Genomic DNA, 12047 nt, shown 5'->3' on the forward strand with positions numbered 1-12047 from the left:
AATCCTTTTAATTTTATATTGAGATAGGGTCTCTTTTTTTTTTTTGCGGGGGGTGGGGTACCAGGGATTGAACTCAGGGGCACTCGACCACTGAGCCACATCCCCAGCCCTATTTTGTATTTTATTTAGAGACAGGGTCTCACTGAGTAGTTTAGCACCTCTCTTTTGCTGAGGCTGGCTTTGAATTTATGATCCTCCTGTCTCAGCCTCCTGAGCCCCTGGGATTACAGGTGTGTACCACCGCACCCAGCCAAATTACCTAGGTTGGCCTTGAATTTGGATCCTCATATCTCAGCCTCTGAATAGCTGGGATGAGAGATGTGTGCCACTGCTCTGGAGATAATTTCCCTTTTATCTCTGCATGCTTTTACAATATTTTGTTGTGGTTGTAGTTGGGAGTTCTGCAGTTTCATCAGGATGAATATCAGTTTGAATTTCATATTATTCTGTTTGAGACTTGTTTGGCTTTAATCTGAGGATTAATATCTTTCATCAGTTCTAGGAAGTATTGCTTCTTTAATATTGTGAAACATTCTCACTTCATTTTCTGTTTCTTAAACTTAATAGCAGGTTTAGTATTTTCATCTTTACATTCCTCAATAATTTCTTATAATTTAACTGTCAGCTTTATCTAATCTGCTTTTAAATGGATCCATTGAGTTTTAAAAATATATTTTTAGAAGTTCTGCTTGTTTCTTTTAAAATATTTTGCCACTTACTTTTTATGTTTTCCTCTTCTGCTGATGTTTGCAAGCTGTTTTTCTGCGTCTTTAAACATAGTAAGCCAATTTTTAAATAATCGTGTCTGATTATATGGGAAATTTTTGAATTCTTCTCATGCTTATTGTCTTTACTATTTTCCTGTCATGAAGTTTTTCTTTTATTATTTCTTTTTGTTATAGATTGTTGATATCTTAAAATTTTATTTATGGAGATATAAATTAAGATATAAGATTAAAGTGCCGCCCCAAGAGAAGTTTTGCATAACTTCTGTCAGGCAGCAGCAAATTCTAGGCTGGGATCACCTTAACCATATTATGGATATTTTCGCTCAAGGTTCCTTCTTCCACCTGGGTGATTGATCACATTTCACTCTGGTCTGAAGTTGTAGTCCTTTGGACTTCAGGTTACTGAGAAGTATTTTTTCTATTAGAATCTCCACAGTGCATGGACTGTTGGATTTGACATTATTTTTGTCAAATGCCATCAGAGCAATACTGCTCCAGAGTTGGCTTGCTTTCAGGTCTGTTTGCTTTTGATTTTGTCCTGGTAATTGCTTAATATCTTGTGATTTGTGTGTGTGTGTGTGCGGGGGGTGGGTACTGGGATTAAACCCAGAGGTACTCTATCACTGATCTAATCTGAAAGTACGATCAAGGCTTGCCGAAGGAGAAAATGCCCATTTATTGAGGAACAGCTCTGCATATTTATAGAGCTGGGGGTGGTTTGACAGTTATGACAGTTTAATGGTTGAATGGTTTGACAGTTGGCTGGGGTGCTTTCTGATTGGTGGGTAAGGATCATGTGAGCCAGCAGGGATAGTCTGATTGGTGGGTAAGGATCATGTGAGCCAGCAGGGCACACCATTGGAGGGCTCTTCTTGGGGGATGGGGAAGTTAGTCTTTGGAGCCCAGGTGACTCCCAACATAATCCCCATCCCTTTTATTTGTTTTTTGAGATAGGGTCTTGCTAAATTGCTGAGGCTGGCCTTGAATTTGTGATCCTCTTGCCTCAGCCTCCCAAATCACTGGGATTACAAGCATGAGCCACAATACCTGCCTTTTGTGATCTTTGTGATGTTGGTTTAAAGAAAATTGAATCAAAAATTGATCTTGAGGGCTGGGGATGTGGCTCAAGCGGTAGCGCGCTCACCTGGCATGCGTCAGGCCCGGGTTCGATCCTCAGCACCACATACATACAAAGATGTCGTGTCCGCCGAAAACTAAAAAAATAAATAAATAAATATTAAAAAAAAATTGGTCTTGAAATTTCAGTTATTTCCAGACAGTTATTTCTGAAAAACTTTGTGGTGTGTGTGTGTGTGTGTGTGTGTGTGTGCGCACACACGCGCGTGTGAACCATTGTTGGGTACTAGGAAGATTTCAACAAAATTCTGGAATCAGAAATTATATAGAATGGTGATAACTGGTAGAACTACATGATCAAATTCTAACACTGAGTGTTTCAGAATTGTGGAATTTTGATTTGCTTCCACAGAACTTCATAAAGGCTTCATGTTCAGAGATGTAAAAAGACAAAACAAAACAAAACAAACAAACAAAAAAACAAAGAAATAATAATAAGAAGAGGTGTAAGTGAGATATTGGGACTAAAAGAGACTGATGGTTTCATCCCACTTTGCCCCAAGTGCCTACCCCCAGGTGGCAGATAGGTTTCTTCTCTGAAGAAACTAAATAGTTCAAGATGTCCATATGCTGGCCTTGAAGTTTCCCCAGGTGATTTCTCTGGTCATCTTCTTGTCTGCCTACCACAAAGTAAATTCATTGATTAAAACACTGTTCCTGAACACAGGGCTTTCAATCATTTTTTACACGTGTGTGCCTCATACTACTTTGAACAAGTAACTAAAGAGCAGGAAAGAAACTGGATGTGGTAGTGCATGCCTATAATCCCAGCCACTTGGGAGGATGAGGCAGGAGGATGGCAAGTTTGAGACCAGCCTCAGCAACTTAGAGAGGCTCTAAGCAACACAGGGAGACTCTGTCCACAAAAGAAAAAAAGAAAAAAAAAAGAAAAAAAAAGAACTGGGGATGTAACTCAGTGGTAAAACACCCTTGGGTTCAATTTCCAGTATTCACTCCTGTACACCCCTCAGAAAAAAGAGACAAGAGAATAAACTTAAGAAAGAAGATTGGGATACAAAAAAACTAAAGAAGAGTCATTAGTGCCATAGTCTAGAATGAAATTAATCAAAATTTCAGTAAGATGCCTGAGAAGTCTGGGAAGGAGTTATTTTTTTCCATATCTTGTAAAACATTCTACAGTATTTCTGATACAATGGAGCTTTTAGAAATGAAATGAGAATTAGCTGGTGCCATAGCATACACAAGTAATCTCAGCTACTCAGGAGCCTGAAGCAGACAGGAGAATTGCAAATTTAAGACCAGACTGGGCAACTCAGACTCTGTCTCAAAAAATAAAAAGGCATGTAGCTTAATAGTAAAGCACCCCTGGGTTCAATCACCTAGTCCCACAACAACAACAAAGGAGAATTATTATGGCAAAGATTCTGCAGAAGAAAAGAAAGAAAGAAACCCTAGGAAGAGCAAACATTTATCCAAGAAAAATTGTTATTAGGCTCTTCAGTGGACAACATTTATATGTTCATGTCATGAAAATATTGCTTATTAACTTAATAAAAATAATTATATAACCAGTGTTGTACAGATAAACGTTAATAGCTTTCAAAGTGCACATATTTACATACATACATTTATTATAAATTTTACTTCTGTGAAGGTATATAACCCACAATTTAGAGATAATAATAATAAAATACACAAAAATTTTTATTGTAAATTCCATATAGTAATCAATTCTCACATAATACTTTTACTGATTTTTCCTGAATTCTTGAACTCCAAGACAAACAAGGGCTGTAATTGACAAATGATAATACATCTGATGTGAATGTTACTTGAATTTGCATTTACCTCAACAAATAATAAAAAGTGAAACAATGAAGACATGTGTCAGACCTTCATTCATTCACCAATGATGTGGACAAATTCTTTGTTGAAATGAATATTTTTTGAATAAGTGGAAAAATATTCCCTCACTTTTTATCTTATTCATAATTGAATGGGCACAGACATGACACACTTTTAAGTTTGATGTATCTAAATTATTAATATTTTTTCTATTTTTCTGATTTGAATGCCTTTATATCCACAGAACCATAAATCAAGCTCTGATTTGTGGTATTTGCTGATTTCCGTGGTGAAATAGTACTCTTGTTGATATTGAGCTACCAATCTGATGTCACTGAACACAGAATTGGGAAGATATGAATGAGAATACCATACCGCATTTCTGCCATGCAGGTAGAATAAACTTAAAGAACCTCAGGAGCCTGGATAATAGTACAATTCAGTAATATAATTAGGAAATGTAAATTTTGAATATCTATTGCCCTTCCTCTATACAGTCTATTGTGTTGTAAGTTTGTGCAAATTTTTATAATGACCATGTTTAATGACTGACTTGCAAAATTCCTGAAACAATTGACTCTTGCTATCTGGCAGGAGCTGACTCTATCCTACCACTGGCTAGAGCTCTGTCTGGTAGTTGGAGGAAATTAGGTTGGCAGTGATATGAAACAGATGAATCTTCATTTCTCATAGCATAATGTGAAGATACAATGATTAAAGATGTTAAAGAAAAAAGTAACAGCTTTTCTAAAGATTTTTATGTAATCACTAAATTACTTAATGATTATAGGGAGAAAAATGGGAAGCTGAGTAGTTGTAGGGAGCAGGACAGAGCTTAAATGTTAAAAAAGTTGTTTAATAATATATGAATTTTAAATTCTGTGAGATGGTTTTATTCCTCGTATTTTCCTGTTTTATTCACTGCTCAGGTGTTTTGAGGAGTATGATCTAGTTCACCAAAGACTCTGCATGAAATCATTCTATGCATCTAAGTTTTTAAATAACCTTTTGGATATTAAAGAATTTAGTATTTTTTGATTGAAAGTATCACTTGGTATAAATATAAGATGTTTCTACTTTGAGCATTTAGTTTGCTGCTGCCTTCTGGCGGTCACTGAACTCTTACAGTTTAAGCTATTGGTGGCTCACTAGGATTTTAATTAGGCAGATGAATCCCATATGTTTATGTGCACTGCTTTAATTTTTCTAGAATGTTTATTTGGGTAGTTATGGCACTTTAGCACCCTGTTTACCCAGGGGACACACAAACAGTCTGGTAATTTGTTATGTGATGTTATCGAAGGACACATACCATATCAAATATTCTAGTACTACACTTTTAAAACCTAAGTGATAAATGAATGCTTTGCAAATTACATACATTCTTCTTCATCAGATCAGTTGCTCTTTTTCCTTTGTTTCATTCTCATTTCTATGATACTAATTTTTACTGATAACACCTCATTTTTGCCTTATTGTACTGGTCTCCTAGCTAATTTTTCCATCTTGCAACTATAGCATTCATCCCATCTTGAAAAGCAGTGCTAAACTCATTTTCCAAAATAGTGCTTTAATGTCTCTCCCCTACTCAAAAATCTTTAATGATTCCTCCTCCTTCTCCTCCTTCTGCTTTTCTCTCTTTTTTAAAAAATTTTTATTGTTGGTTGTTCAGAACATTACATAGTTCTTGACATATCATATTTCACACTTTGATTCAAGTGGGTTATGAACTCCCATTTTTACCCCATATACAGATTGCAGAATCACATCGGTTACACATCCACTGATTTACATATTGCCATACTAGTGTCTGTTGTATTCTGCTGCCTTCCCTATCCTCTATTATCCCCCCTCCCCTCCCCTCCCCTCCCATCTTCTGTCTCTACCCCATCTACTGTAATTCATTTCTCCCCCTTGTTTTTTTTCCCTTTCCCCTCACTTCCTCTTGTATGTAATTTTGTATAACCATGAGGGTCTCCTTCCATTTCCATGCAATTTCCCTTCTCTCTCCCTTTCCCTCCCACCTCTCGTCCCTGTTTAATAGTAATCTTCTTCTCATGCTCTTCCTCCCTGCTCTGTTCTTAGTTGCCCTCCTTATATCAAAGAAGACATTTGGCATTTGTTTTTTAGGGATTGGCTAGCTTCACTTAGCATAATATGCTCTAATGCCATCCCTTCTGCTTTTCTCTAAATTAAGTTCCGTAAGCTAGTAATCTCCAAAGTGAGGTGGGTAGACTCAGGGGCAAGCCTCTGGAATAGGAAGACTACAGCAGAACATTTTTTAAAATTTCTGCACTGTGTGTGTGTGTGTAAAATAACCATAAAGGAAAAGAAATTAAACTTTGCTAATGTTTCACACAGATTAATACAGGATTTATCTTTCAGCTTGTGTCAGATGATCATGTGTTACTTCCGGTACCTGAAATACCTTGAAGTAATAGTTGGAGTTCCAAAGTACTGAGGGGTAGCAGTAGTACCCTCATTTGTTTCTGGTTAACTTCCAGCTTGTTGTGATGTTTTTCTATTTATGTTAATCTGCTTATGGATTTATTAATTATGTGTTTCCAATATGGACATATAGTTTAAAAAATACACGAAAGAAATCAGATTGTGTTTATGTTCTTATTTCTGTAGCACTGAGGATTGAACCCAGGGCCTCATACATGTTAGATAAATATTCTACCTCTGATTTACATCCCTAACCTTAAGAAATTGGATTGAAAAGAATAGTAATTCAGGTATAAGAGAACGGCAATAAAATCAAGCTGTTACTTTTATTCATAGTACCAATGCTTTTTTTCCTCTTGTTTGTTAGTGCTAGGGTTTGAACCCAGTACCTTTCATATGCTAGGCAAGTACTGTACCACTGAGCTGCATCTCTAGTCCAGTATAAATACTTTTTAAGCCACATTAGGTACTAAAAATAATGCAACTAATCTGGTCTGACAAGAATTTGTCCAAAAGGATTCAAAATTATTGAAATGACAATTTGAAATTGCAAATGCATTCTATTTAACAACTTTTACTTTAGGTGTATATTATGTTTGATTCTTCAGTTAGTGATAGTATCAAGGCATTCAATTAACAATCACCTGAGAAAGACAGGTGGAGCATGAAAACTGAGCTGATTTTAGGGGTGGGTTTTCTTTAAGAGAAAAAAAAATATACAAATTTGCAAATGCAAGATGAGATGAGCATTTATTTAAAATGAGAAAAGAAGTCACAACAGATTTTTTAAAAAGAAAAGATTTAGAAAAATAGCACAACAATTTTATAAGTCAATTGCATTCATCCCTTAGAAATAATTTTTTCCTGTATTTTTTAAATTGTATCTTCTTTGATCACCTTTTCACATGATAATTACTTTGTAATATTTTCTAAAGATAGAAAGATAACTCATACTTCCTTTAGCATTGCTGATCAATACTTGTTTTTATTTAAAAAATAATTTGCTATTAGTAATGTTATGCAAACTTGGGGAACCTCTATCACATTTATATATAAGCTATAAAATTTTTGACATACATATTTTATCATGAATACTGACTTTAAATGCTTGTCGAACTAACAATACTAATTAGAGCAAATTTAAGTTTTTAAAAATGGCTGACATTGTAATCTTCATAATTGTATAATCAAATTAATAAATTACACATTTTGACTTGATAAATACATGTAGCTATTCTGTAATAGGAACATAGATTCTTTATATTATGTTGGTGGCAATTTGGTGTGTCATTTTATCTAGAACTACCCAATTTCATCAGGGCAAGATACTGAGAAATGCTAAAATGTTGTCTGATAAACTGGGATGCATAAAACATATGAGTTCACATGTAGATATGTTCACTGATCATAGTGTCATTAGAGATTTATGTCTTACAAACACAGGGATTATGATAATTTTTGTTTCATCTGGTTACAATTAAAAATGACTAAAATTTATGATTTATTAAAAATTGAATATGTTGATAGGAGAGAATTTCCAATCAGAACGAGATCCCTTGCTTGTAATTTTATATATCTGATGACTACAAGAATTTTCCACAGACTATCTTCTGTTCTATAACTTCAAACCTTGTTTCTCTTTCACTTCCTGCATACTATAGAATATATCCATATATGATATGACCTATGATTCTTCACCTTTTGTCACTACCACAGTTGAAACAGATCCCGAAGGACCCCATCTCTTCGGCTAGCCTGAATTATTCTCAACCCCTCATACAAGTGTTGGTATTCCTATGTTCATGTGTTTGTCCAAGTAAATCCTCCATCCTCTAGCTTAGAAGTACTCTCTTCTTCTGGTTTACTCAAATCTTATCTATTTTTAAGTACCTGCTCTTCCACCTGACTTGTTCAGGCTTCCAGGTCCTCTTATTTTGTTAAGTGAAAGCATATTTTCAGTGTGTTCTTAGTTCTTTAAGGCATCTCTTATGTTGTATTCGTTCTAATGCACACATATCCTATTTTTGCAGTTTAAAAACCTTTTCATTTTTGCATCTCGATATCACACTCAAGTCTATGCAAATATTAAATCCTCTGTGAATATGTGGGAAATCAAGACCTTTTTTGGAAAAATTAAATTGAGGGGAGATATCTTTGGAGTTCACAGAACCCTCTGTGGGAGAAGGGTGTGTGAAAGAAGTCACGATGACAGCCTTTTCTTCCCAGTGACACAGTGGAGGACATTTCTCCCCTGCATATGCTCTCCCATGCTGAGAATGTAATTTCTATGATGAATATCAAGGGAGTGGTGTACACTAGTTCTCAAACTGTGACACTAAATGGAAAGGATGACATTATGTAGAGTCACAATTGCAATTAGTATGTTCTCTTTCCCAAACTAGATAATTCTGTCTTCTCAACAGCTTACTTTTCTGTAGTATTCATCATAAGATCATATTTGTTAGCAATGGCAGATGGGAGAGTGGGGATGTGTCTGTCCATCTCATGCTAATTTGGCATCTCTGTAGAGAGAAAACATTGATAAAAAATAAATCCTGTTTTCTTTTTAAGTATCATTCTGGTAGCACTTTTTGATTTTGCCTTTTTTTAAAGTGTGGTTTTGCTATCCTTCCAAAGATGTTGGTTCTTTTTTAACAGCAGAGGTCCTCCTTGCTCAGCAGTCCTCCAGGATCAAGAAGCAACTCATCCTAAAAGCACCAGATAGTTGGGAACTTCGTGACTTAAACAGATGATTAAAAAGCCATTGTCTGTGCTGTAGCTGGGTTTATGATGTCTTTTCATCTCGACACCTGCCAACATCTCAAGTTCTAATTAGCTGCCAATCAGGGGGAAAAGCTCAGAATAAGCCGCATTGTGCCTGGAATTACTATGTGGAAGTATATGCAAATGACTTGGGTTAAAGATGAGAAAGAATCTGTACTTCAGAGAATGAGAAACTATATTAATCTAGGATTATCAAACACTGTAATGGATTCCTGACCATGTTGTGATGTCAGACAGAATAATACTGTGATCCAGAGACAGTCCAGCTCTCCTGGGCACAGGTGAAACATGCTGTCTCTGATCTGGCTCATCCCACTGGAATAGCAGAAAGTGGAAAGAACCAAAGCCTCTACAAATCTGAGCGTGGCTGGGGTCCTAAACCTATGCGATCAGGACGAGCTCTACCCTGTGCCACCCACCTTTTCCCATCTGTATCCATCTCCCACTGTGTTATCAGACGCTCCAGATGGAGCTTCCTGTGCACTTGTTAATTATTATTATTATTTTTATCTCTTCACCCATAATGTCTCTAAATCTTCTGGCACTGCAACTGTTGTCTTTGTTGTAAAGAGATGATAGCCTCCTGAATGGTGATGGTGGCATCTCTTTGTGAGCTCCCAGGAGCAATGTGGATACTATTTAAGTTTTTTTAAAAATAATAATTACGTCCTGACACTTAAAAAAAGTGAATTTCTTTGTAATCAGTTCTAGTGTTTAGGATTGCTTTGAAATTCAGTAGGGTTCTTCCTTTAAACAGGGAGAAAAGATACAGCTTGTTTCCCTTGTTTGGGATCCTTTGGGATGAAAAGCACTATAGAAATGTAAGCTATTATTAATCCACCCCTTCTCCAGACACATGTCGACAGGGGCTTTAAAATGAGTATCAGCTGACGGTGAGACTTGGCTCAAAGTAAGCTGCAAATTTTTTAAAAATTTGCCCAAAGTCAGTCTGTTTCTGTGGAAATAGAAATGGCATCCTGTGGCTGAAGCTTTTCTTGGTTTTAGTAGTTACCACAGATTCAGCTGGATGGGTGTTACCTCCTGGACAATACTTAAAAGCCTTTGGATGTAGAAGGATAGACAGATCTTTGCAGATTTCCTCCAAAGCCTATTCCATAATAGAACCTTGAAAACTGTGGTTTATCTGCAACTCCATATTGATATTTTATAGTAAGAAGGGAAAATCATTGGGTCTTGCCCATGTACCTGTACCACTGTGCCCAGTTGAAATTTTCTGCATAGTACTTTTTCCAATGTTATCATCGCTGGTGTTGACTTAATCCAAGCAATCTGAAAATCATGGTCTCTGCTATTGGAATAAGTACCTGCATGTGTGCCCACTGTGTCGGCTACTGCATACCCCAAAACAGATAAATATATGGGGAATGTGGTGGGACCTAACACGCTCTGAACATCAAAGGAATAGAGGCCACATATTGCACTGCATACCAATTAACGTACATAGATTTAGTGGATTTCTGTTTTTACTAAGGTGAGGTTTGTAAAAAATCTAGAATTAAAAAAATTTTTTTAAAGTTATAGGTGGACACAATGTCTTTATTTTACTTTATATGGTGCTGAGGATCAAACCCAGTGCCTCACGCATGCTAGGTGAGTGCTCTATCCCTGAGCCACAACACCAGCCCAGGGTGTTTCATTACAATTTGGAAATGGGTGGTAGCATTAAGCCTGTTTAGTTTATGCTCCTGAACCCCTCAGGGAGATTTAGGAGCCTTAAGTTAGTAACATGGGAAGCATCAAGACATCTTCTTAAGGTCCCACTTCCACCCTAGTTCGTAAATAGCTCTGTGAAGCCCAAGCTTTATCACAGATTTGTTATCTATTCTACTCAAAACTCAGTGGCTTAAGCAATAACCATCTATTTGTTCATGATTCTTTAATTTGGCTGTGACTTACAAGAATAGTGTGAGTCTGTCCCATGTGGTGCCAACTTCCAAGATGGCTCACGAACATGGCTGTCAAATTGATACTCAGTTGGGATAGTAAGCCAAGGGCACTTCTGCTGGCAGGATTCCTAGGTTCTTCTCCATGTGGCCTTTGCATGTGACCAGTTTGGGTTTCCTTCTCTGGTTCACAGAAGTCAGTTTTCCTACATTGTGATTAACTCTAACTAGCGTGCAAAAGCAGAAACTGCCAGACCTTGCTTAGGCCTCCTCTTGAAACTAGGACAGCACCATTTCTGCCAGTTTACAGGGGAAGCTCAGATTCAAGGGGAAGGGCTACAGAGGATGTGAGTAGCAGGAAATGTGATACATTGGGGGCTATATATACAGTAGTCTCCCAGTTTGGTTCCTCGGTTCTCATGGCTCTTCCCTGATATCTCACTTGGCACCCCTATCATTCGAAATTTGAGGGACCTGCCTTCCTCTTTCTAGAACTCTCAGACAGAAATTCTTTTTTTCAAACTTTATCTTCTTGGTAGCTATCCCATGCCTTCTGGCACAACCATTGCTTTCCCCCATGAAGTTTTCTGGAGCCTTCCTACTAGACTGCCTGGCCCTTCACTATACTTCTGAGTCTCAAACAGAGGCCTGAATACGCCTACATACAGGGACATGGGCCAAGGAGTGGGGAATTGTGAGACATATATATGAATCATCTTTCCCTGAAAGATGACTTGACTTGAAAATATAGCCTTAAAAATTCTCTTTGCAATCATTATTTTTATATAAAACCTTTTATATATATATGTAGGAGCTAATGTGAACATGCTATTGAATAAAACATGGAATTGTATTGAATGTTTTTTAGATGGAAAAAAGGGTTCCAGGACATTTGAAGCTTATTGTGTTTGCTTCAAACCATACCCCAGACTCCTGGGGTGTGAGTGTGTTCTTCCATGTCACTGCAGGTCTGTTCACTTTTTGTTAGCAGGTCCAGATGAGGTTACATTATTACGTGGGCCTTGACTGTGGCACGTAAAGTGCTTGTTGCCTGCTTCAACTTTCCTGTGAAGGGAGAACGCTATTTGGTAAAAGAGGAGGAAATGTACGTGACTTTTGTTTCCTCTTTCTGGGGTCTAAAACTTGTTCTAAACTTTGCCTCACTGAAACCAAACTCTGCTAGGTAGCTCTGTGACCTCTCTCACTGCTTGATGTCCTGCCTCTTAGTACCACGGAATGA

This window comes from Spermophilus citellus, assembly GCF_964194105.1.
Source record: "Spermophilus citellus genome assembly, chromosome: 12".
Classification (NCBI taxonomy): Eukaryota; Metazoa; Chordata; class Mammalia; order Rodentia; family Sciuridae; genus Spermophilus; species Spermophilus citellus.